Source organism: Pleurodeles waltl, chromosome 12 (genome assembly GCF_031143425.1).
Source record: "Pleurodeles waltl isolate 20211129_DDA chromosome 12, aPleWal1.hap1.20221129, whole genome shotgun sequence".
Lineage (NCBI taxonomy): Eukaryota > Metazoa > Chordata > Amphibia > Caudata > Salamandridae > Pleurodeles > Pleurodeles waltl.
The window spans coordinates 664446997-664470722 of record NC_090451.1 but is presented as its reverse complement, the minus strand read 5'-3'; the positions used below and the strand labels follow the sequence as shown (position 1 = coordinate 664470722).

At 44.6% G+C, this 23726-nt stretch overlaps 1 protein-coding gene across 2 annotated transcripts in view; it reads left to right on the top strand.

Annotated features, from left to right (window-relative positions):
- The window catches only part of ASH1L (ASH1 like histone lysine methyltransferase), a 719892-nt gene that overhangs the window by 148737 nt on the left and 547429 nt on the right, over positions 1-23726 (top strand). The window lies entirely within an intron of this gene.

Below are 23726 nucleotides of genomic sequence, written 5' to 3'. Positions count from 1 at the left end.
GTTTGGCTTTTAAGAGTCAGTTTGTCATGTTTAACACCTCAGAAACAATGCTGTATTCGGCCATATTTTTGTCCTTTCTCATCATCAGTGTTGGTTGCTGTGTTGAAGCTGGGGTGCTGGCTATGTCATATTGGCACATTTCTGGCTATTCATGTTTTAAATCTTTTCTTGATACACATATTATTATTGATTTTCTTAGTACAAGACCTTTGTATTTCGGATCACAACACCCTCTGCTCCATGCTTTGTCCGGGGACGACTCCCCCTGAGGTCCGGTCTGTAACCATTATGGGACATAAACTCCATTACTCAGATTCTGATCCTAATGATTCTATTTCTTTTCATTCAGTTCAGTCTCAGTTTTGTTTCCACAGATTAAAAAAAAATCTTTTACATCATAGCCTTTGATTTGCAATAAAACAAATAAAACAATTGTGACAGTATCTTTCTTCAATTCTTAGTTCTGGATCATAATTTAATACCTGTGCTCAGTTCTTATAAACTTCTATATGCATATTTGTGTCAAAATCTTAATGCATTGCAGTTCTCCAGGTATGTGTGACGCGGTATCTCACTTCTTTGCTTACCTCATTTCTACTCATTGAGTGTGTTGTACCTCTTTCTTTTTCAGACCATTAGCTTTTCAGGCCCGATAGCACTCGTAACTCTATCTTTCATTGAGGCCTTTTTTGGCAACTATCTGTAATTGTGAGTCTACTGTGCCTGTCCTGCGATAAATGTTAATCTCTGTTCCTCCCTGATTTCCATTGAGACAATTGCTTCATTATTTGAATCTCAAGTTCTAAAACTAAATTATTGTTTTCCAATATATTTAAACAAAGGTGGTAATATTTTATACTTCGTTATGCTTTTCTACTCTCCGATTTGTACGTTTACTGATTTTGTTTAGACATATAATAATCTACCTGGGCATTTGATATAGAATATGCGAAATTATCATTAACATGCAGTAGAGACCTATAATTGAACAAATTCTCCATTATATTGGTGTATTATTGTACTTGTTTTGCTGACAATGAAGAATTTAGATATTGACATACCTTTGAATTGTAATGAGACTGAAACAAGATTGATTAATTATTTCTAAGAATAAAAGATAAATGTGTGATAACAGATTGATGCACAAAATGTACTTGTTTGATTGCAGTAAAATGAATGCACCCTTAAAGCAGGGAAATTGAGCCCCAAAATGCATTTGAACATGAAAGCTAGTGAGGTTTTGCTGCAGTGTAAAAGAGCAGTTTATCTGTGATACACAAAATACAGATTAAAATGAATGATGAGAACTGAAATCACTAAACAAAGCTAAATCTGAGTTTGACAGTCTATGACCCCATCCTTAACGAGGGCATTCCAGACATGAGGGTGGAGTTCCTCAAGGCATACACAAAAGGAATTGTTAGAATGCCAGTAGATTGACTGTGTCGGCTGTGTTGCGCTTGGTAACATTGTCGCCAGAAGATTTTTTTTCAGGCCACAATCGATGTTAAAACAGTCAACCATCTGTTTTTTTTTCTTCATATATCCTCCCTTTCCTTCCCGAGGTGCACACATACACTGTGTCAACGTTTTTCCAAAATTAAATACTGCAGAACCTTAAATAAATCTTAAGAAGGGAATTCCTTTTCGGCTCTCTATTCCACCATGGCAGTATTTGTTACTGCTATGTGTTGTGTGAACTCTTATGTACCTCTGTAACTGATATTCCTTTCACATTCGTCCTTCTCTCTATTACCTGAGGAGGGATGCAATAATCACTTGTTTAGTGCAAGCTAAAGAGAACATGTAAGTGCTAATGTCATGGATTGTTGTTTGGAAAACACGTTTCAACAATCATTTGAATAAGGCTGAAATGCCCTGCTTGTTTCAGATACTTCACATTGAATTCTGCAATGCGTTAATTTGCTTAGATTTTTTTTTAAGTTCATTGCTGTTAGAGAATTGTTTGTTAATTGACATTCTCAGTTTCTTAAGAAAGCCTCTTTTTAATGGACGTTCTTAGTACTGTTAACCCCTATTGAAGATTATTGATCATGAAGTTACATGCAAGCTCCAACATTTACCAAGTTCAGTAACATCTACTGTCCAATTAGACAACCTTTTGAAAATGAAATATCTTGCCTGAGAGATGAGGTGTAGCTTTGTCCACGGGCTTTCCTTCATTCTGAAAGAACGTTGTAGCACATTATTTCTAAATGAGACCCTTGCTTCTATTTAAAACAAAACCTGCTAGGTATACCATCGCACAGAACTGGCTTCACAGGTGCTCTTACTTAGTCAGATCAATTCTGTAATACAAGTAGCATACGTTAACCTTCATGAGTCATATTCTTGCGTTTGTGTACTTTGGGAGGAGGGGTTACAGACACAGTGAAAGAGGACACAGGGGATGTGTGCATGGATGTGATGGTGGTGACTGCCATTGAGGGGTGTGTACTGATAGGTGTGAGTGTAGACGCAACTGGGAGGGAGGTGGAGGACGAGGAGGAGGGTGACACAGTGGAGGCAGTGGATGTTGGTATGTCTGATTCTGGATGGTGTTTGTGTGAGTGCCCGTGGGATGAAGTGCGGTGCTTGTGTTTGCCATGTCCACTTGTGTGTGTTGTCCTGGGTACCTGCTTGTCTGCCTGGGATAGGTTAGGGTTGAGGGGAATGGGATTGAGTGGAGGAAGTTGGAGGTGGGAGGGTGGAAACCGGGACAATGGCTGCCATCAGAAAGGAGGCCAGAGCCTGGATTGATCTCTGTTGGGCCGCCAAGCCAGTGTGAGTGCCCTCCAGAAATGCAGTGGACTATTGCATTTGGGCTGCCAGCCCATGGATGGCATTCACAATGGTTGACTGCCCAACAGAGATGGATCGCAGGAGGTCAATAGCCTCCTCACTCAGGGAAGCAGGGCTAACTGTGGCAGGGCCTGAGGTGCCTGGGGCGAAGGAGATGCCCACCTTCCTGGGTGAGCAGGCACTTCCTTCGCCGAGGGGCTGCTGGGAGGGCGGTGCTGGTACGGGGGTGGCGGTTGTACCCGTAGCTGGTGTGGGCACAGAGGTGTCTGCCACCACCAGGGAGCTTCCATCGGAGGAGGAATCCGTGTCTGAACTGTACCCTCCAGTCTCTGCCGTGGTGCTCCCCTCACCCTCTGTCCCACTGGTGCCCTCACCGTCAGTGGATTCGGCCTCCTGTGTCCTGTGGGATGCAGCTCCCTCCGTCGCCGATGCCTCTGCTCCTCTGCCAGATGATGCTAATGCATATAAGGACAGGGTGACAAAACAAAAAGGGGGGAGGAGACAAAGGATATACTTGGTCAGTGGTGGCACCAACACCACCGTTGGCGTACACAACACACTCACACACAGGGAACAGCCCTACGCATTAGGCAATACACTACCAGACACAGTACTAGTCACCAGCCCATGGATAATGCAAATTGCAGCATACCTGAGACCCACAGACCCCTGCCCAGTAGTGGATGCCTACTAGCTTGGTTGGAGGACTTTCACATCAGAATCCTGCACAACACGGGACCTACTCTGCAATGCCAGGCCTGGCCTAGGGGCACCCACAGGGTCCACCCCCCCACCCCCGATACCACCCCATCAGGCGTAAGTTGTAAATTAGGGCACTGTACTCACCCCCTTGTGGCTGCCGTGATGCCCCCAAGCGCCCATCTAGCTCCGGATAGGCCACCGCAGTATGGGAGGCCATCCCCAGCTGGGCCTCCGCCATCTTCCGTGGCCAGCGTCTCAGGTCCTCCCACAGTTTCCGACGGTGGGTGCTCCGCCTGCCGTAGACGCCCAGGGTCCGCACATCCTTAATGATGGCATGCCATATACCGTTCTTTTGATGGGCACTGACCAGCAGGGAAATAGACATAGGGAAAGACACTAGTCTGACCGTCCTGCCTGTTACACTCATGGCCGACGATGCCCCTTCCCATCCCCATTAGCACAGATATGGCCCACCATACATGCTCTACGCTGCCCAGGGACCATCAACAACCCCCCCCCCCCCCCACCACATGAGGCCTTCACACACAGCACTCCATGCACTCACGACCCATGCATCGTTCTCACAGTGTACTCACCTGTTGGTCTGGAGGCCCATACAGAAGTCTGTACTGGGGTAGGACCCCATCCACCAGTCGCTCCAACTCCGCCGAGGTGAAGGCAGGGGCCCTTTCCCCAGTAACACGAGCCATGGTCGGTTCCAGGCACCGGTCACAGCAGCAGATGCAGTGAAGGTCCTCTCCTGTTGTAGGTCGGATAGAAAGTGAGTGCACAAATAGAAAATGGCGGTCACGTCCGCAGCGGTGCGTACCGTCACCGCCGGCGTACATCACCATTGGCCACTGGACCCCATAGGTCCCAATGATAACCAATGAGGAGTTGCATGTCGGTTCTCGACCGCCTCCCGCAATGGCGCACAACGTCAGCGGAATTACCTCTTTTCCACCTATCCCTCCATACAGGACAGGCGGATGCCATTTCAGTGGCGGGTTTAGGCCAAGGATCCTAACTGCGTCACAGTACACAAATGCACTATTTGGACATCTGCAACAAAATAATGTTACAATCACAATCTGCATTAAACTGCAGTGGTTGGAATGTAGAGATAATGACCAGCTGCTCACTCTTTTGCCCCATAGATTGCAACCGCTGCGGAAGAATAGGAGATGGAGCCATCCCCCGTGTACAGACCCCTGGTGGACTTGGCAACAATGGAGGACAGGCAAATTATCCTCACCTGTAGACTTGACAGGGCCATAATCACAGAGCTGTGTGCCCAACTGGAGCCTGACCTAATATCTCGGATCTCCCCCTAACCGGCGAAATGAACAGGTGTTCAGAAATCAAAAGAGTTTTCACTCCATGAATGTCCAGATGGTGTGCCTGGTGGACCAGTACATCTCCCACGTCAATGCAAAGTATCCTGGGCCTGTGCATGATGCCTTTATCCTGAGTAATAGTAGCATCCTAAATGTGATGGCCCGACTCCAGAGGCACAGGGTGTGGCTAATAGGTGAGCCCTGGATGTTGGTGTATGGGTATGGTGTGGGCCCTAAGGGTGAGTGTGTGGCTAACAGTTGTCCCTCAATATTTGCAGGTGGCTCTGGTTACCCCAACCTCTCATTTGTACTGACCCCTGTGAGGAATGCCAGGACAAGAGCAGAGGAACTTTACAGTGAGGTACATGGGCGAACCAGAAGGATTATACAGAGGACCTTCGGCCTCCTGAAGGCCAGGTTTCGTTGCCTCTATCTAACAGGTGGATCCCTGTGCTACTCCCCCAAAATGGTCTGCCAAATCATTGTGGCATGCTGTATGTTGCACAACCTTGCCTTGCGTTGCCATGTGCCTTTTCTGCAGAAGGAGGAGGCTGGAAATGGCCGTGTGGCAGCAGTGGATCCTGTGGACAGTGAAGATGATGAGGACAACAGAAGTGCAATTATTTGTCAATACTTCCAAAGAGACACATGTAAGACAGTGTTAGTAGACATTTAATTGACAGCTTGATGTGTGACATTGTCACTGGTAGGCTGTGTATTCCCACTTCTATGCTCACTCACTGTTCCCTTTGGCATCTCTTTTTGCAGATGTTGGTGCCCAACTATTGCTCCTGGTGTGGTCAGTGCAGCCAACTACAGGTCTTTCCAATGTAAACATTACTGTACAGTTGTATTGCAATGTTTAAACCTGGTTAAATGAATACATTTTGAAAACATTTGACATACACCATAATTGTATTTTATCAAAGTGTGTTTATTGCAGTGCTCTGAAGAAGAGGTTGTAGTGGAATGGGCTGAGGTGATGATGGAGGAAAGTCCAGGTTAGAGTCCAGTCTATTTGTATCACAGGTGCATTGTCCAAGGGGGCATAGGAAGGGGAGCAATGGCAGTTCAGGGTGACAGAGTGGGACACAAGGGTGACAATCAGGAGAGCCTAATTTCTTGGCGGGAATCTTGGCAATAGTCTCTGGCTTCTGCCTGAATCGCAGGGAACGCTTGCGGGGTGGTTCTCCTTCTGCAGGGGGAGGGGTGCTGGTGGCCGGTTAGTTCTGTGGCTGGGCCTCCAGTCCACTAGCGGCAGCGGAGGTGGAGGACTGTTCAGTGGTTTGGCTAGTGTCAGGGCCCCGGTGGTGTGCCACTGCCTCCCTCATACTGTTGGCCATCTCTTCCAGCACCCCTGCAATGGAGACCAGGGTGGTGTTGATGTCCTTCAAGTCCTCCCTGATCCCCAGGTACTGTCCCTCCTGCAGCCCCATGTTCTCCTGCAACTTGTCCAGAATCTGGCCCAGCGTATCATGGGAATGTTGGTATGCTTCCAGGATCGCTGCGAGTGCCTCCTGGAGGGCTGGTTCCCTGGGCCTGTACTCCCCTGTTGCACAGCAGTCCTCCCAGATTCCCTGTTGTCCTGGGCCTCTGTTCCCTTAACCGTGTGCCCACTGCCACTGACCCCAGGTCCCTGATTGTCCTGTGTTTGTGGGGTTGCCTGGGGTCCCTGTAGAGGTGGACACACTTCTTATTGACGTGTCCTGGGGACAGAGGTATGGGCCCGTTGGGTGGGTGTTGTGGTGGTGTTTCCTGAGAGGGGAGGCTCTGTGGTGGTGTGAGAGTGTGCCTGGGTAACCGACTGTCCGGAGGTCCCAGATGGGCCAGGTTGGTCATCCAGATCCAGGCGACCAGAGCTGCTGTCATCACTGTGGGCCTCCTCTGTGTTTGTATTGTGAGGTGCGTGGGTGGTTTATACGTGATGGTGGTATGTGGCTCTGGTTGTGTGGGTGCTCTTGTTGTCTCTCTCTCTCTCTGTTGGCAATGGTTAGTAGTCGTAAAGGGTTTTGGGTAATGTGTGTGTGTTTGTTTATAGTGGTGTGTGTGGGTGTAGTGTGTGTATGTTTGTCAGGTGTGTGTAGTTTGAATTGACCAATGTGGTGGTGTTTTGTTAGGTTGTTTGTATTTTGAGGGCAGTGGTATGTACCGCCAATGGTTTACCACCATTGAATGTCTGCCGCAGTGATTCGGGAGTCATAATGTTGTGCGTATAGTTCTGTTGGTGTAACGGTGTGGGTTTTGTTACCGCCAGTTTCACTGACCTTTGGTGTGGCGGAGTTGTGTGTGTGGCTGTATAGTGACGGATTGGTATGTGTGCGTTATAATATGGTTGGCGGATATTCGCGGCAGCGGTATGTTGGCGGCATGGCAATAAGTGGTATTTACCGCCAATGTCATAATGAGGGCCTTAGTCCTTTTTCCTCACTGATTCATTAGGCCACTGTTGTTTTTTCCCCCACTCTTGCTTGGTAGTGATTAGTCTTGTCATTTTGAACACATCCTTATGAGCCCTCTTTCTGCTTTTCTTTCAACATTTTGAGGAAATCCTTACCTACTGTTGCATGTGTAGGAAAGCTTGTAAGATTGGCATGCTAATGCCTCTGTTGCAGACGCCTATTCTTCTGCTCACTGAGATACATCTGTCTGGAATATTAGGGGTATTTGCACACTGCAATCAGTATTGTACAAATGTATTTAATAGTGATATTTGTATTGCTGATGTCAGGCTTTACCTGATCAGTTAGTACTATTTAAGCTTGATAAAGCATTTTGAGAAAGCATTGTCAATATACAGAGACTATTGCCTTTGCCAAAGCTACCAAGTCTAACAAAGCCTTGATTGAAGAAACAAACATTGCTAAAGCATAGGCTTTGCCTGTGCGAGGCTTATTGGTGATGCCCATGTTTTTCAAAGATGTTGCTCAGTAGTGCAATTGCTGTGCAACATGACTTTAAACCCTCTGCTGCCAGGCCTTTTCCCCCCTCAGGTGCCAGGCCTTTTTTTTGGCTATTTGGGCAGTTAGCGCTCTAGTTCTAGTTCTCTATAACTTTTGTCCACATAAGCTACCCACGCCAAATTTGCGCCTTTTTTTCCAACATCCTAGGGATTCTAAAGGGACCCAGAGTTTGTTGGTTCCCCTGGAGGAGACAAAAGAATGAGCCAAAATACAGCAAAAATTTTGTTTTGTTTTTTTTTTAAAATGGGGGAAAAAAGGGCTGCAGAAGAAAGCTTGTGGTTTTTCCCCTGAAAATTGCATCAACAAAGGGTGTGCAGTGCTAAAATCACCATCTTCCCAGCTTTCAGGAACAGGCAGACTTGAATCAGAAAAAACAAATTTTTCAACACAATTTTGGCATTTTACTGGGACATACCCCATTTTTACTATTCTTTGTGCTTTTAGCCTCCTTCCAGTTAGTGACAGAAATGGGTGTGAAACAAATGCTGGATCCCGGACAGCTAAACATTTCTACAAAGTAGACAAAATTCTGAACTCAGCAAGGGGTCATTTGTGTAGATCCTGCAAGGTTTTCCTACAGAAAATAACAGCGGCAATAAAACAAATTGAGGTGAAAAAAACAGCCATTTTTCTCCACGTTTGTAACTTTTTTCTGCGATGTCAGATTTTCAAAAGCAATATACCGTTACATCTGCTGGACTCTTCTGGTTGCGGGGATATATAGGGCTTGTAGGTTCATCAAGAACCGTAGGCACCGAGAGCCAGTAAAGGAGCTGCACCTTGAAGTGGGTTTTCATTTTATACCGGGTATACAGCAATTCATTTGGTGAATTATAAGGAGTGAAAAATAGGTATCAAAGAAACCTTTGTGTTTCCCAAATGGGCACAAGATAAGGTGTTGAGAAGCAGTGGTTATTTGCACATATCTGAATTCTGGAGTCCCCATACAATAACACTTGTTCTGTTATTCTGTGTGAGTAGGCCTAATGCACCCGACAGGAAACGCCCAAAAATTCAACATGGACACATCACATTTTTACATTGACAACTGACGTGTATTTTGGAAAGTGCCTTGCTGTGGATTTTGGTCTCTAGCTCAGCCGGCACCAAGGAAAACCTACCAAACCTGTGCATTTTTTAATACTAGACACCTAGGGGAACCCAGGATGGGGCAACTTGTGGCACTCTCACAAGGATCTGTTACCCAGAATCCTTTGCAAACCCCAAAGTTTGGCCAAAAAACACTTTTTCCTCACATTTCGGTGATAGAAAGTTCTGGAATCTGAGAAGAGTCACAAATCTCCTTCCACCCAGTATTCCCCCAAGTCTCCCGATAAAAATAGTACCTCACTTGTGTGGGTAGGTCAAGTGTCAGCGACAGGAAATGCCCCAAAATACTAAGGGGGTTATTCTGAGCGGGAACCGCCAGAATACCGCTGCGCGGTCAAAAGACCGCCGCGGTTATTCTGAATTTCCCGCTGGGCTGGCGGGCGACCGCCAGAAGGCTGCCCGCCAGCCCAGCGGGAAACCCCCTTCCATGAGGATGCCGGCTCCGAATGGAGCCGGCGGAGTGGAAGGGGTGCGACGGGTGCAGTTGCACCTGTCGCGATTGTCAGTGTCTGCTTGGCAGACACTGAAAATCTTGGTGGGGCCCTGTTAGGTGCAGTGCCCATGCCATGCCAAAACCGCCAGAGCCAGGCTGGCGGTAAGGGGGTCGGAATCCCCATGGCGGCGCTGCCTGCAGCGCCGCCATGGAGGATTCCCCAGGGCAGCGGGAAACCGGCGGGACACCGCCGGTTTTCCGTTTCTGACCGCGGCCTCAGAATGCCCATGGATGCACCGCCAGCCTGTTGGCGGTGCATCCGCGGTCGTTGGCCCTGGCGGTAGTCTACCGCCAGGGTCAGAATGACCCCCTATGTGGACACATCAAAATTATGAAATACAAAACTACCTGTTTGTTTTTTGGGGTGGGGGGGGGAGGGATTGTTTTGGTCCTGGGCTCAGCAGCCATCTAGGGAAACCTACCAAACCCAGACATTTCTGAAAACTAGACACCCGAGGGAGTCCAGAGAGGTGTGACTTGCGTGGATCCCCCAGTGTTTTCTTACCCAGAATCCTCAGCAAACCTAAAATTTAGCTACAAAAATCAAAATTTTCCCACATTTCTGTATGGGATCACTGCACCTGCACAACTTTCCTACTACCCAACGTTCCCCTCAGTCTCCTGATAAAAACAATACTTCACTTGTGTAGGTGGGCCAAGTGCCTGTGACAGGGAGGTGCCATAAACATGTCAAAATTGAGGGGGAACCAAAGGAGCTCCAAAGGGTCAGTTTGTAAAAAAAAAAAAAACTTTTTTAGGCTGACAAGACAGAATTTTTATCTGTACAGATGCGAGAATGCTGGGTGGTAGGAATGTTGTAGACTACTGCAGATTCTGGAAGGTTCATCATAAAAATGTGGGGAAGAGGTGTGATTTCAAGCAAAATTGGAGGGCATTGTGGGTAGGAACATGGTGTGGACTGCATGTGAAGCACACAACCCTGGACTCACCCAGATGTTTAGTTTTCAGATGGGTCTAGGTCTCGTAGATTTTGTCTACATGGCAGCGTCCCAAAGTCCAAAATGTGCAGCCCTCACCATTCCAATAGGGACGATTTTGAGAGTTAGACAAGCTCTCATGGCCCAAATGTACAACCATAACCCAAAATAATCAAATGTCCTCTTGCTTGCCATTTGAATAAGATCTTTTAGTGTGCGGGGGAGAGCTTGAAAGTCTGTTACCCTCTTTAGTTGGAGTGGGGGCATAACCATGCCCATACTGGTTGGTAGCCACAACCCCACTATATATATATATTTGATTCCCTGGCATCTAGTAGGCTTTCTGCCTCCCGAGGAGTGGATCAGGGTAATTGCCCCATCTGCTCACCGGTGGGCAGAACAGCTTTGTCCCCGTTTATTTGGGGTGGGGGTATGGCAATACAACACCCTCTTTTAAAAAAAATAAATAATCTTTCCTGGTCTCTGCTGGGCTTTCTGCCCCCCCCCAAGGGGGTAGATGGGCTTCCGAAAAATAGGCCAATCTGCCCCCAAGGGGGGAAGAAATGGCCAAAAGCAATGTACCACCATGGGGAGCGACCCTTGCCCAAGGGCCTGCCCCTCTAAACAACACATTCACACCAATCCCTGTTGCCTAAGTGGTTTCTGCCCCCCTGGGGGCAGATTCGGCTTAATAGAAATAGGCCGATCTGCCCCTAAGGGGACAGAAATGGCCTAAAATAAATTTGCCACCCAGGGGAGCGACCCTTGCCTAAGGGGCCACGCACCATCTGTAAAAATAAAAAATAAAAACACATGAAAGGTAAGGCCTTTCCTTTCATGCCTCTGTCTGCCCCACCCCCAGATCAGTTTCTCTTCTGATCGCCCAGGAAGCTGAGCTTCCAGCGCCATGGGAGGCGACCTCTAATGAGGTCAGCGCGCGATTGCACACTGATGTCTGCAGACGTCACTGGGGTTGGGGGGTGGAAGGGGAAGCGATTCCCCTTCCATCCCACACGGGGGGTGGTTGGGAGGCCCACCCTTGTGGGCCTGGTGCAGGACGAGCTGGTCTCGTCCTCGGCTCACGGCAACCATGGCCGAGGACGTGACCAGCTCGCCCCAGGCACCCGAGGGTTTAAGTAAATAAAGACAAAGGTCAATGGCATGGCCAGCGTTGACCGCTTCATAGCGCTTTGTTTTTATTTATTTTAAGACATGTTGCAGAGCAGCCCGTGCCACTTTACCATATGCCTTAAATCAAGATGGGGTTTGACAAGGAATCCCCTCCACAGAGGGGGAGAGAAAGTGGCATAACGGCTGGAACTGCAGACAGGGGAACCAGGTTCAAGTCTCTGCGTCAGCTCAAGAACCTGTGATTCTGGGCAAATCATTCATTCTGCATGTGCCTAAAAAAACAAAAATAAATGTGTCCTTGTGTAATGTAACTGGTGCTCATGTAAAGTTCTCCAATATCTTTGGGTGAAATTAGGACTATATAGACGTAAAATAAATAAAGCAACATGAGGGAGGAGGGTGGTAAGTGAAGGCTGGGGGTGAGTAAGTTGAAGAGATCAGTGGCAAGGTAGTGGGGTGCGGTGCTGAAAAGTAAAAGAGAGTACCGGAAGAAGCCTGTAGCCAGTGGAAGGACACTGACCAGAGGAAACAGTACTTGGTCCATGCTCAACGGCGTAGACCAGAAAACTGAAGTCAAGGAGGAAGCTAAAGGTGAGGATGATGTGAGAAACAAGTGTGACGTGGGAGCCAACCAATTGTTAGTAAAGGTAAAGTAATGAGCAGGCTGTTACTCTCTTTATAACTATTTTGTTTTCCTTCCCAGGATATTTCGCAAGCACAGCGCAAGTGCTGTGCAGTAAGAACCTAAAATTAAACTCCTTTATTCTTAAAGGGTTAGCCAACTCTGAAGGCTGCCTGTAATTAAAGCCATAATAAAAAAGTAATGTTTTTGTTTTATATCTTGTAAAGTTTTTGGTTTGGATATGAGTGCTTTCACCACAACCCTTCGAGGATGTTGTCTGTTTTTGATTTATCGGGTGTGTTCCACCATCAGCAGTCAATTTTCTTTAGTTCATTTTTTGTGGTACCGATGACAGAAACATTGTCCAGAACTGGTAAGATTTAAGGACCACTTTACCGAAAGCTCTTGATATTTTCCAGAAAGATTAGTGAAGTTTATTGGCAAGTAGTACTTTTATAGTTTGACAAGTAACAAGTTAACAATTGTTATGGGTCACAACCTTTCTAAATAAAATATTAATGTTGTCTCCGAAGAATATTTGCGACTTTTGGAGGCAAACTAGTTCACAATTCCATACAGGTTCTGAGTAAAAGCCTCATTGCTAGTTCCCATTATGCCTAGTAAGTATCACAGCCAGGCCAGTCACACTTATTTAACTGAGTGAAAAACACAGTTGGCATTCGATTCCATTAGAGAATAATAGTTCCCTTGTTGCACAGTTAGTACATTGCTGCTGTTTTCCTTTGTGGTGCTTAGTTTGCCCACCTTGGCAGCATGCACTGCTCAGCCTATATTTCATGCTTTATGCAACATGCATGGTTTTGTACCGTTGAGTCTCTACTCAGCATGTTCACCCTACCTTTATGCCACAGGCACTGCAACCAACTTTTAGAGGTAAGTCTACAAGCCACAAACTTCCAGTCATGAACAATAAGGCACCCTATGGAGCAGATGAAAAAATCAAAGAGCTTCTGTAATCTGGTAAGGCCATGAAGCGCTCTATAAATGATGCCAATGGAGTAGCTCCTTAAGAGTTGAGAAAATGCTTTAGTCATTACAGGGTATATCTAATAGAATGCAGTGGCTAATTTCCTTTATGCTTTTATATCACATTATGACTGTTGCCATGTTGACAATTTTCTAGCACATCAGTTATTATTTATTTTAGCACTTTGCATCCATTTTTAATTGTACCTGCTTAGCACATCATGGCCAGGTTCCATTATGCTAAATTGTCATTGCCACTTTCTAGTTGGCACTGTTAGCACATATTAGCAGTCATCATTATGACCAATTGTGGTGCGGTTTTGTGAGAAAGTGTATTGTCACCAAAAAGGGTTCCTCTTGGAATCCCATTTGTCTACATGTCTCAATTGTAGTAAAGAATAATAGTATCTCTGGAACCAAGGGAAAATGGGGTAATGTAGAGGCACTGTAGACACTGGATATCGTCTCAGAGCCTTCATAGGATCATTGCTTGGTACTCTTTAAAAAGAACACATTTGAAATAATCAGTAGACTCATAACACAAACAGCCAGTGTGTGATATCTTGCAGGCCTTAATAAACAAACCCTGTACTTAGTGTGTAGAAACAACAATGTTCTCTGTGTCCAACTTCAAACCAGCACTGGAGGCCCTTAATTTTGAGAGATTGTAGCTATGCTAAAACGTAACCCCAAGTTCAGAGTTGAGTGAGCAAATGCAGGTGAATAGAAAGTCAAGGTAGGGTCAGCAAGGAAAAGAATGGCACTAAGATGGTTTGCTTCCTTCCTCTGAGAGAGGAGCGTCCAAGTCAGTGAGAGGTCATGTTACTCCTCCATTCAACAACTGAGATGTGGAGTGCCACAGGGTTCTTTCTTAAAACTTTATTTCGGCCACCAGGGGCATAAAAGCACAACACAATGCACATAAGAAAATGTAAATACGATATTTAGCAGAAAAAATAATTCCAAGCAAAATAAATGTTAGAATACATAAAAACTATAGCCCTGATACACGTCCTACCGGCTTTCAGTTATAACAATAAAACAATGCATTCAGGGGGCAGTATAACGTCGATGAGCGTTAAATTTTGATTGCAAGATGCCACATGGCTCCAAGAAACTTATCAACAGAGATGGCTAAAACCTTTTGGGTGTCTGACCTAAGAATGCGAAGAGTGATTGAATAACTGCAAACATCTAATAATCTACAGGCAGGAGCAAGCCAGGTACAATGAATCTTAAATATTTCTGAACCAAGGAACGCTAAAAAACTGATCAACTTTCAGCACAACCTGGAGAGCTGCAACACAGGGGGCTAGCTCCGGAATAGTCCAGAGCTGCCTCCAATACAAGAGAGGATGCAAGCGAGCTTTAGACCCTATTCCCTTAATACCAAAGACCTTGAAGAGAGATAACAATAGGGTACTCTGAGGAAGAATGGCAAGATTCCTCACAAAATTGTTTTCGATTGAAGATAATTCTTGGACTTTGAAATAGCCCCATAACTCCGCACAAAAAAGGGCGGAACTCGTGGCCTTGGCCTCATAGACCTGAAGTGCCGGGCAAATAGGTTTTGTGTACGAGATAGCAAACTCCTTAATCAAAGCACCGGTGATCTGCTTTTGTTTCAATGCCACCCTGGCAGTATATGGCTTCCAGGACATATTCTCCGAGATCGTTAAACCTAGATAGTTGAAAGATTTCACATTTTCCAGTAGGATACCTCTTAGTATAATATTCCCTTTGAACGATTTGTGCAGATTATACAGTACCAACTTACCTATAGAAGTGTTGATCTCTAGTCCATGGGTGTAACAGAACTCCTCGAAATGCATTAGGAGTTAATGTAAACCCCTCGGGGTCTTGGAGATCAGGCGAGTGTCGTCTGCAAATAATAGAAGGGGAAATTTAACTGCTCCTAAAGATGGCGCATCTGTCTCCACTAGTACCAAGAAAGGAGCAATGTCATTGATAAATAATCAGATAAGGTGGGAGCCAGGACACAACCTTGCCGTACTCCCCTTGACACTGGGAGTTTGCCAGTTAACTGTCCTTGGTCAACGCACCTGATAAGTGCATAATTACCTTCATGTCTCATGTAAGCGTACAAGTAATGAGGGAATATGGGGAGGCATTGCCATATCTGAGAGAACCTTCTGCAACTTTGTACAGGGTACTAGATCGAACGCTGATTTTAGATCTACAAAAGCAACATAAAGGTTCCCTCTGCCAATTATAAATATTTTCCAATACAGAAGCAGAAACCTAAAAACGTGGTCTTTAGTAGTAGTTTTCCTATGAAAGTCAGCTTGTAATGGGCTGAGGATGTCAAAATCAGACATCCAATCGTGGATCTTCCCCAATAGACAGTGACACAAAGCTTTTTGTGGGCAATCCAACAGACTGGTAGGTCTGTAATTACAGGGCAAAGATCTATTGCCCTTTTTGTGAATGGTTAAAACAACAAATAGCACCTTTTCACGAATCAGGACTTGGAGCCCCTGCCACTATTGCATTGGATATAAAAAATAAATACCTAGACCAAGAGTCCATGTAGGTCAAGAACAAGTCAACTGGAACGCCATCAAGACCAGATGCCCACTGCGCTTGACCTTGCCAAGTGAATACACAACATCAGAAAGTGTAAACAATTGGGTAGCGGCAGAGCTAAGCAGTTGGGCAGAGGAAGCCCAATGAGATTCTTGAACCGAACTAGAGAGATCGGCAGAATACAGTTGACTGAAATAATCTATCCAATCTGCTGCAGCAATATTCGTTGTTACATTCAGTGCACCCTTATCGGGACCACATGCAACCAAAGACCATTACTTTACACAGTCCTTCTCAAGTGATGCATCTTTTAACACTGCCCACCACCGTTCATCTCTTTCATGCTTAGCTTTACAGATGGCAGCCTTATAAAACTTCCTGGTCGTGCAAATGGGAAGTATGGTGGTCATTATGAACATGGCAGTCTGGACCGCCACGCCGACGGTGGCGGTCATTACCGCCAACAGCATAGTGGTCCAGACTGCCATATTTTGAACACAGTTGCAGCCAGTTCACTACCACCCACCGCCAGGGCAGATTCGACCTCTCGGCCGACTTTGGGCACATTCGACCCGGCGGTGGGATTTTGATCCCATTTCCATCAGGGATTTCCTGGTGAGATATCCTGCCAGTTAATCCCTGGCGGAAAGCATACGGGTGACAGGAATAATCATTCCTGTCACCTATATGTGTCATGCCAGGCCCCCACCCCTTGCCACTATACCTACCCACAGCCCCTAGATCCGCCCCCACACCCCAACCCTCCCCCCCCAAAAAAAAACCATGTAGGTCCTCCCAGCCCGACCCTCACCATCCCCCACGCCCCTACATACAGGTCCCCCAAACCTCAAACCCCCCACATCCACATGCATCCATTCACGTACATGCACACACGCATACATGCACTCAGACACACATCGCCCCACACATACACTGACGCACAACCCTATGCACGCACACACTCTCACACACGCCCCTCCCCCCTTCCCTCTCGGACAGCACTTATCTCTTCTGTCGCGCTGCTCCGGGAGGTAACAGGCTCCCTGGATGCTGCTCCGCTGCAATCGCCGCCTCTCCATACACCGCCACGCCTATAACTGCTTCATTATAGGCATGGCGGTGTATGGTCTGACGTGAGGGTGGAGCAGCATCCACCCCCACCACCGACCGCCAGCATGGCGGCAAGGCTCCATACGTCATTATTTGGCGGGATGCCGGCTGCCGCCACCGGCGGTCTTTCATTGACTGCCGGCACGGTTGGCGGCGGGTCATCCGCCAAGTTCATAATGAGGCCCTATGTTCTTAGATGTGATCGCTTTAGCCAGTTAACTATTTAATACCCAACATTCCTTATTAAACCAGGGATGTTTTCCTATGAGTGTACCACTGCTGGATTTACGGTCTACAAGAAAATGTGCCACAGTGCTCTCAAAACAAGTGATATGAGATTATATCAATTGGGTGTTGTTAGTTATGCGACATGCCTCTGTTTACGTTAACAAGGTCTTAAAAACAACATTCACAGCACTTAAAATATCTGGCCGGGCTACTACCTAACACCATTTTAAGTTTGTTGTTAGTCATACTGATGTCCGTCGGCAGTGTAAAGGCAGCAAACGTAGATGATTGATTACGAGGAGCGAGCATTTGAACAGAGAGTGGATTGTGATCACTCCCTGTCCTCTCAATGACCATCATGTCAATGACAAAAGTCCACAGTCTTAAGTCCACCAAGAAGTAATCAATTCTGCTTGTGTGGATGACTTCATTATACGTGTGACAACCCTTTGCGTCTGTTCTAGTCCTGCCATTGAGGGCCCTAAGCCCAAATTCAATGGTCAAGGCTTTTAGCTGAACAGCTACTTGCGACCATCTTTTAATGGGGGAAATATCTAAGGAAGGGACAAACCACACTAGATCTTCCTCATAAGTAATGTGGAGATTATCCCAGTAGTCAAGAGGCTCAAAAGTGACATTAAAGTCACCTGCCCCAGTAAGTTTAAAATGCCGGGTGCACTGCCTAAGAAATGTTTCTAGTTTAAGGAGAATACGAGAAGCCAAGCCCCTCCTGATCCCTCTTGCATAAACGTTAATAATACTTACCCCTAAGTTTGGCCCAAATTGTATCTGGATGCCTAGTATGTTAGGAGAGTCAATAGATAACTGTAGGATGCAGCAGTTTAGTGCTGTTTTAACCCAAGTGATTAGACCGCTGATTTGAAATCTATTTGATAACCTTCTAGTGCCTTCAACACCCATGAATCCTTTGCTAATTCTCTCCATTGATCTTTGAAAAATCTTAACCTTCCTCCCACCTTTTTCGGGATAGAACCAATAACAGTCCTCTTACTCACCTTGTCCCTGATTGGTAGTTTGTCCACGTCCTCTATAAGAATGACCTCTTCCTCATTGGGGATAAAAATTAGATACCCCTTGGTTCCCTTTATAGTTTCCATAAGTCTGGTATCCTAACATTCCATTATTCTAATATCATGTCTTTTGGGACTTAAAATTTGCTTGGCTGAAAGGGTGCCCTCCTCCCAGCTCTATTCTAGCCAAATCACCCAATTGAGGGCCAATACGCGTTAGTACTGTTCTTCGTCTTTCAGCCAGAAGCTCCGCATTGTCATTGCCATAGAAACAAATGACACGCTGAAACCATCCTCTTAATAAATGTATGTTTAAATCACTCCCTTTCAAATATGTGTCTTCCACTGGGTCATAAATCCTAGCCAGTGGATCCAGGATATCCAAAACTCTGTCCTGGCACTGATTTAATGATCTTGCTAAACCCTTTCTTGGGTTTCTTCCCATCTTAAAAAGATAAGTTATTAATTCCAGGTCTAGATTAGGTGTTAAGATTACTGTTTTCTCTATCACCAGACAAGAGCAGTCTGCCCTCATAATGTTCCCCTCCTTCTCTAGTGGCCTTCTTATTCTGCTGTTTATATGATTAGACACATGTCTTAGGGCCACCGTGATTAGCCTTATGGTCTAACAGCCACCATTCATTACCGCTTGGGTGCCTTATATTGCTTGGGCCAAATAGTTTGTCTCCTAATGGATCTATAATTGTTGTTATCTCGTTATACTTATTTTTGTTATTGTCATTAAACTGTTCTTCTGACAGCCTTTATAATCCAAATCTAGCATATATTCATCCATATTGGATGTTTCACCTGCCGTTTCTCCTTCATCCTTAGGATCAAATTCATTCTGTGTTCTTTGTGCAGCTTTGCAAACCAACTCTCCCTGAGCCGTTTTGGACTCCTTTCTTATTGGACTTAAAATCCATGTTTCTTTTTTTTTTATACATTTCCTTTCTAGCCCTCTATTCAGATCATCCTCATAAGATCATTAAAATCTTCCTCATCATCTTTATGTCTAAGTTCCTTTTTTCCTACGTAATACGTGTTTTGCTGTTTTCTGAACTGCATCATGCAGTTCCTAATTGATAATTTTCCTACTTATGCCCTCCTGGCTTGACTCTACAATGCTTCTTTCAGTCATTTTGATTTTTTTTGCTATATTTTCCTATTTATTATTTACCCTGTCTTCCTAGCCTTTTTTGAGTTCTCCGTATCAAAACTACTTGTAATTAACTCAGCCGCTGCTCCAAACCGTTTTCTGCAATGAACGCTAAACAGAAGGGTTTTGTTTCTGTATAGGTGTGATTTGCATGCCTAATTTCTCTCAAAACAAACCCAAATGTTTGAAAAATATGCCCAAATCTTTTGAAAACATACGCTCTGACTTTAAACATCAGACGCCTATGCACGGGCGTGCTGAAAGTCCTATTCTTTACGGAAAGAAGCGTTACACATGTCTGAGACTTCCATGCAACTTTGTTGGCAAAATGGCTGCCGTCTGCCTGATCGCATCCTACGATTAGAGAGTGAGGCAATTCAAACCACCCTCTCTCTCATGTTGCATAGCATTTGAAACACACAACTGGACATACTCTGGCCCTGTACGTTTGTCCCCATTTAATCTACTTGTTTGAGAAATCAGTACATTGTAGACATAAAATTACTTTATACTTCATTCGCTTTTGTAAAAAACAATATTGTTTGCTTCTACCTCTTAAAGGAAGACAGAAACCTTTAAAAAAAATCATTTAAAAGCCACACACTACTACCTATAAATTGGGTGTTATCTACTACACACTACAATTATATTAAATTATTACATATAAGTAATCATCCTTAAAACTAGTATAATCTCACAACTAATAATACTTATCTGCTCAGAAGCAGCAAACAAAAGAGGAAGAATATGGAGTATATATGGGACTGAGGATTCTATGTTATATTGTGATGTGTTAAAGTTCTGTTTTGGAAGCCTTTAAAGAGTTGCTGCTCAGAAGGAGTGAATACAAGTTTATGGATAATGCTAGCCTCCTGTTGTGCATTAAAATCAAGAATTTCAGACATTATCAGCGTTTAGCCACTATTTACTCATCATTCTTATGTGCTCTGTAAGAGATTTAAATATTTAGAAAAGATACTGTAATATGAGCACAATGTCATGGGCATGTTTCAGTGTGCATCCACCTTAGATTTCTTAGAAGTGTCACGAATTTGAGATTTGAGTTGTTGCCCCTTGTGTTCACAATCCCAGTTTTTCATCACACCCGACTGTGTCCTCAAACAGTTCCCTAAAGCACTTGAGCAGCATTGTGCTTCAAAGCTCATAACCACTCATTTAATCTGCATTTTGACTTCTTGGAATGCAAAAGGATGGTTTTCTGAAGCTGAAACCCAGGAGATGATCTAATCTGGTATCAGGCCCAGAATGTCCACTTAGTGATTTCTAGTAAAAGCAAAAATTCAGTATTCTATTGCCATTGTTCAGGTGGTGCTTTGCAATGTCCTGCATTGCTATCACTGAAGAGGAGTGCAAAATAAATTGTGGTGCACTTTGAGGCTGTCGTTAACTACACCGGTGGAAAATGGTCTAGAGTGCAGTGTTGTTAATGTACTGCAGAGCCTCTTGAGGTCCAGTCCAAGGTGGAGTTTGTTTCAATTTGTATGCCTTGCTTATCCACTGCAGTGAAGTGTGGAGCCCAGGCACAGCAATAAGGTCATTTTAATCAGTGTATTGTTCTGCTATTGATTATCTGCAAAGGCAGAATATCCCACACAACATGCCCATTGCAAATCTTCTGCAATTCATTGTGCCTTTTTACAAGTTTTTGATATGCCCAAATTGTACACTGAGCCAGAGTGTCGTGTTGATTTTCTACACTGCTGATCTACTCTCTAGGACCTATGATAATATGCAGGATGATCAGGGCAAGCAAAACATATAGCATAGAAATTGATTTCCTCTAAGAGAATGTGAAAACATAACCCTTCCAAGTCTTCTCTGCTAGAAAATCTATCTTTATACTATTCTGTTGTAAAGTGAGCAACTGAAACTAGTCGAATGCAGTTGGAAGAAAAAGAAGAGTTGTGCTTTCTGGTACAGAGGTGTCAGTTACTCTTTTTTATTCTTCCTGTGTTAAAAGCTGTAGTGCAACAGGAAAGCATGTGTTTAAAATTGTGCAACGACTAAGTCTCCAATGTCTATTAAAGAGAGAAACTACACGCCTCTGTTGTAAGACCCAGTGTATAACAATAATCAGAAAAAGGTAGAGAAGCTTATTGGAGCTTCGGTATGCAAAATATCAAACAGTGTAGCATCTACTGAGCTATCACAAGTTAAAGCTAGCGAAAGAGTAGATGCAGTAGGTGGAAAAGTAGAGACGATGGCTGCTACTCAAGGGCACATTGCATAGTTAACCTTATTTTTTAGTAGATCTTGTCTCCAACAATGGTATTACATAAGAACTTCTATAATGCATATGCATAGATTAAAGACTTCAATGCAGAAGGAAAACATTTTATCTGAAACCCATGTGCTATCGTAAGTCTTAAATTATCATTAGTTATTCTGTTTAGGAAAGTAGAGAATTCTCAACTGGCTGTCATTTCAGTACATATGCATGATTACAATTTTCAGGTTTCAATTCCACATTATTGAGACATAATATATTGAAGAAGTCTTTAGTCCAGTTGTTACCAACTCTGTGGAGACTGTGAAAAGGAACAATGGCATGTAGAAAGCAAGGTGAGCTTTGTAACCAAGAGGTACCTTACTTCTGGTGCACACCTAATCAGAGAAGGGCAAGGTACATGGTTTTACTCGTAACAAGAGTATGCACCACAATAAGGTTGAAGAGGGTTGTATTTGACAAAAGCTTGACAACCATTCCATGCCCATTACATTATTTTCATAGGAGAAGGATAGCAGAAGGCAGTTGGCAAGAGGTTAAGCGCCACTTATGAAGTGACTTCATTACACTGCATCCAAACCATCCAGCACTGTTTTGGGGAATACTGGAAAATTATCCAATACAGTGGGAAGATATAATCTCAGACAGATAGGGTGTTAAACATAATCAAACGCTGCAGATGCATAAAGTTAATAAGAAACAACCAGACACATACAGACACTATAAACTTTTGAAATTATGATTATTGAGCACTCCTGTATCAATGTGTAGTCCACATCTTTCCTTTCAATACTTTGTATCCACGTGCTGCAGAGGAATACCCCTTGATCCTGGGTATTGATACAATTACTGTTGCACAACTCTCCCTCCTTGGGATTGCGTTTCCTCCTACAACACTTCTATTTTGGTGCCTGCTTAAAGGGCACTGTTAAACAATAGTAAACATAGTAAATCCCAGACTCCACTGTAGAGGCATACTACTTGCTGCAACACATCTTATCTAGAGGCTGCGGAAATACAATCACATCACCCTTGTTGTGATAAAAATCCATAGGCTCCTATTGCGGCCTGCACCATTTTCAAATTCAGCTGCAATAGTTACAAAGGTAACACGACCAGCATCCCACTTACCTTGCTTGCAGACAAGCTCATCATCTCTAGTGGAGCTTGGCACACCTGCAGGCAGGACGCCATCAGACTGCAGACTAAGAAGTGTAACTGGATCAACATCCAGGTATCCATTAGATCTGCACCAACGCTGCTCCAGTTTAGGTAAGAGTTAAAGACTCATCTATTTAGAGAACACCACATCATAATACATGAACCATCCACAATCCAACGTCCAGTCCTCTTACTTATTGACTTTGTCTGTCTTTGACCATGTACAGTGCTCAGCTGCTTTTTTTGGCGGGGTACGCACTAAAGAAATACCATGTACATACATACACACATACGTTCATTCATCCATCCAACCCAGTATGGATATTTCAGGAGATGTCACAGTCTGTAAAAGAGAAAGTGCTGCAAATGGTGGCATCATGTATTCATTTGATAATTCTTGCATGACTGCCTATACGACCTGTATAAGAGACTGATGGGACTAGCGGCCTCAGATATGGTGGAAGTAAGAAGATCTTGTGCGTAACACAAGTGAGGTACGTAAATCACTAAGGTCGAAATATTTCAAGCAATCAGGCTCCATAGTATATTGAAAGCCTCATCAGATGTAGTGAATGATATATATGCAAATTATAGTACAATCATAATGACATGTACCTCACACATGGTGATGGGTTGCACATCTGGGCAGCTTTCAAATCAGAGGTCAGTGGTTACAAGAGGATGTGGTCAAGTTTTGTAGCACTCAAGGGGATGTTCCTTACACTCAACGTTTTTTATGGCCCGTTGAAAGACAGATTCCGATTTAGAGAGCCTTACTGCAGTGTTTTACTTCATTTGTCACTGGACTTTTTGACTCTAAACAATTGAACTCCAGCTCTCACTGGTATCACACTATTTAAGAGGCAAACAAAATTACTATGTTGATGTGATGAGCGGTTTGCCAGGCATTTCTCATGAGTAGGAGCTACATCTTTAAGTTCTAAAAGGCACTGTGACAAGATGGGGAGCTGTCTATCTACATCAATAAGGCCCCACAAGATGCAAAAGCTGTGCCTCCACGCATCACACACTCACTTCGTAAGAGAATGCACTCTCACTCAATTGGAGTAGGATACTAGGTTTTGCAAAGGTGCCAGCAATACCTTTTGCATCAAGTGAAATGTGTTGCGAATTACCAAGGCCACAATGGGATTTGCACT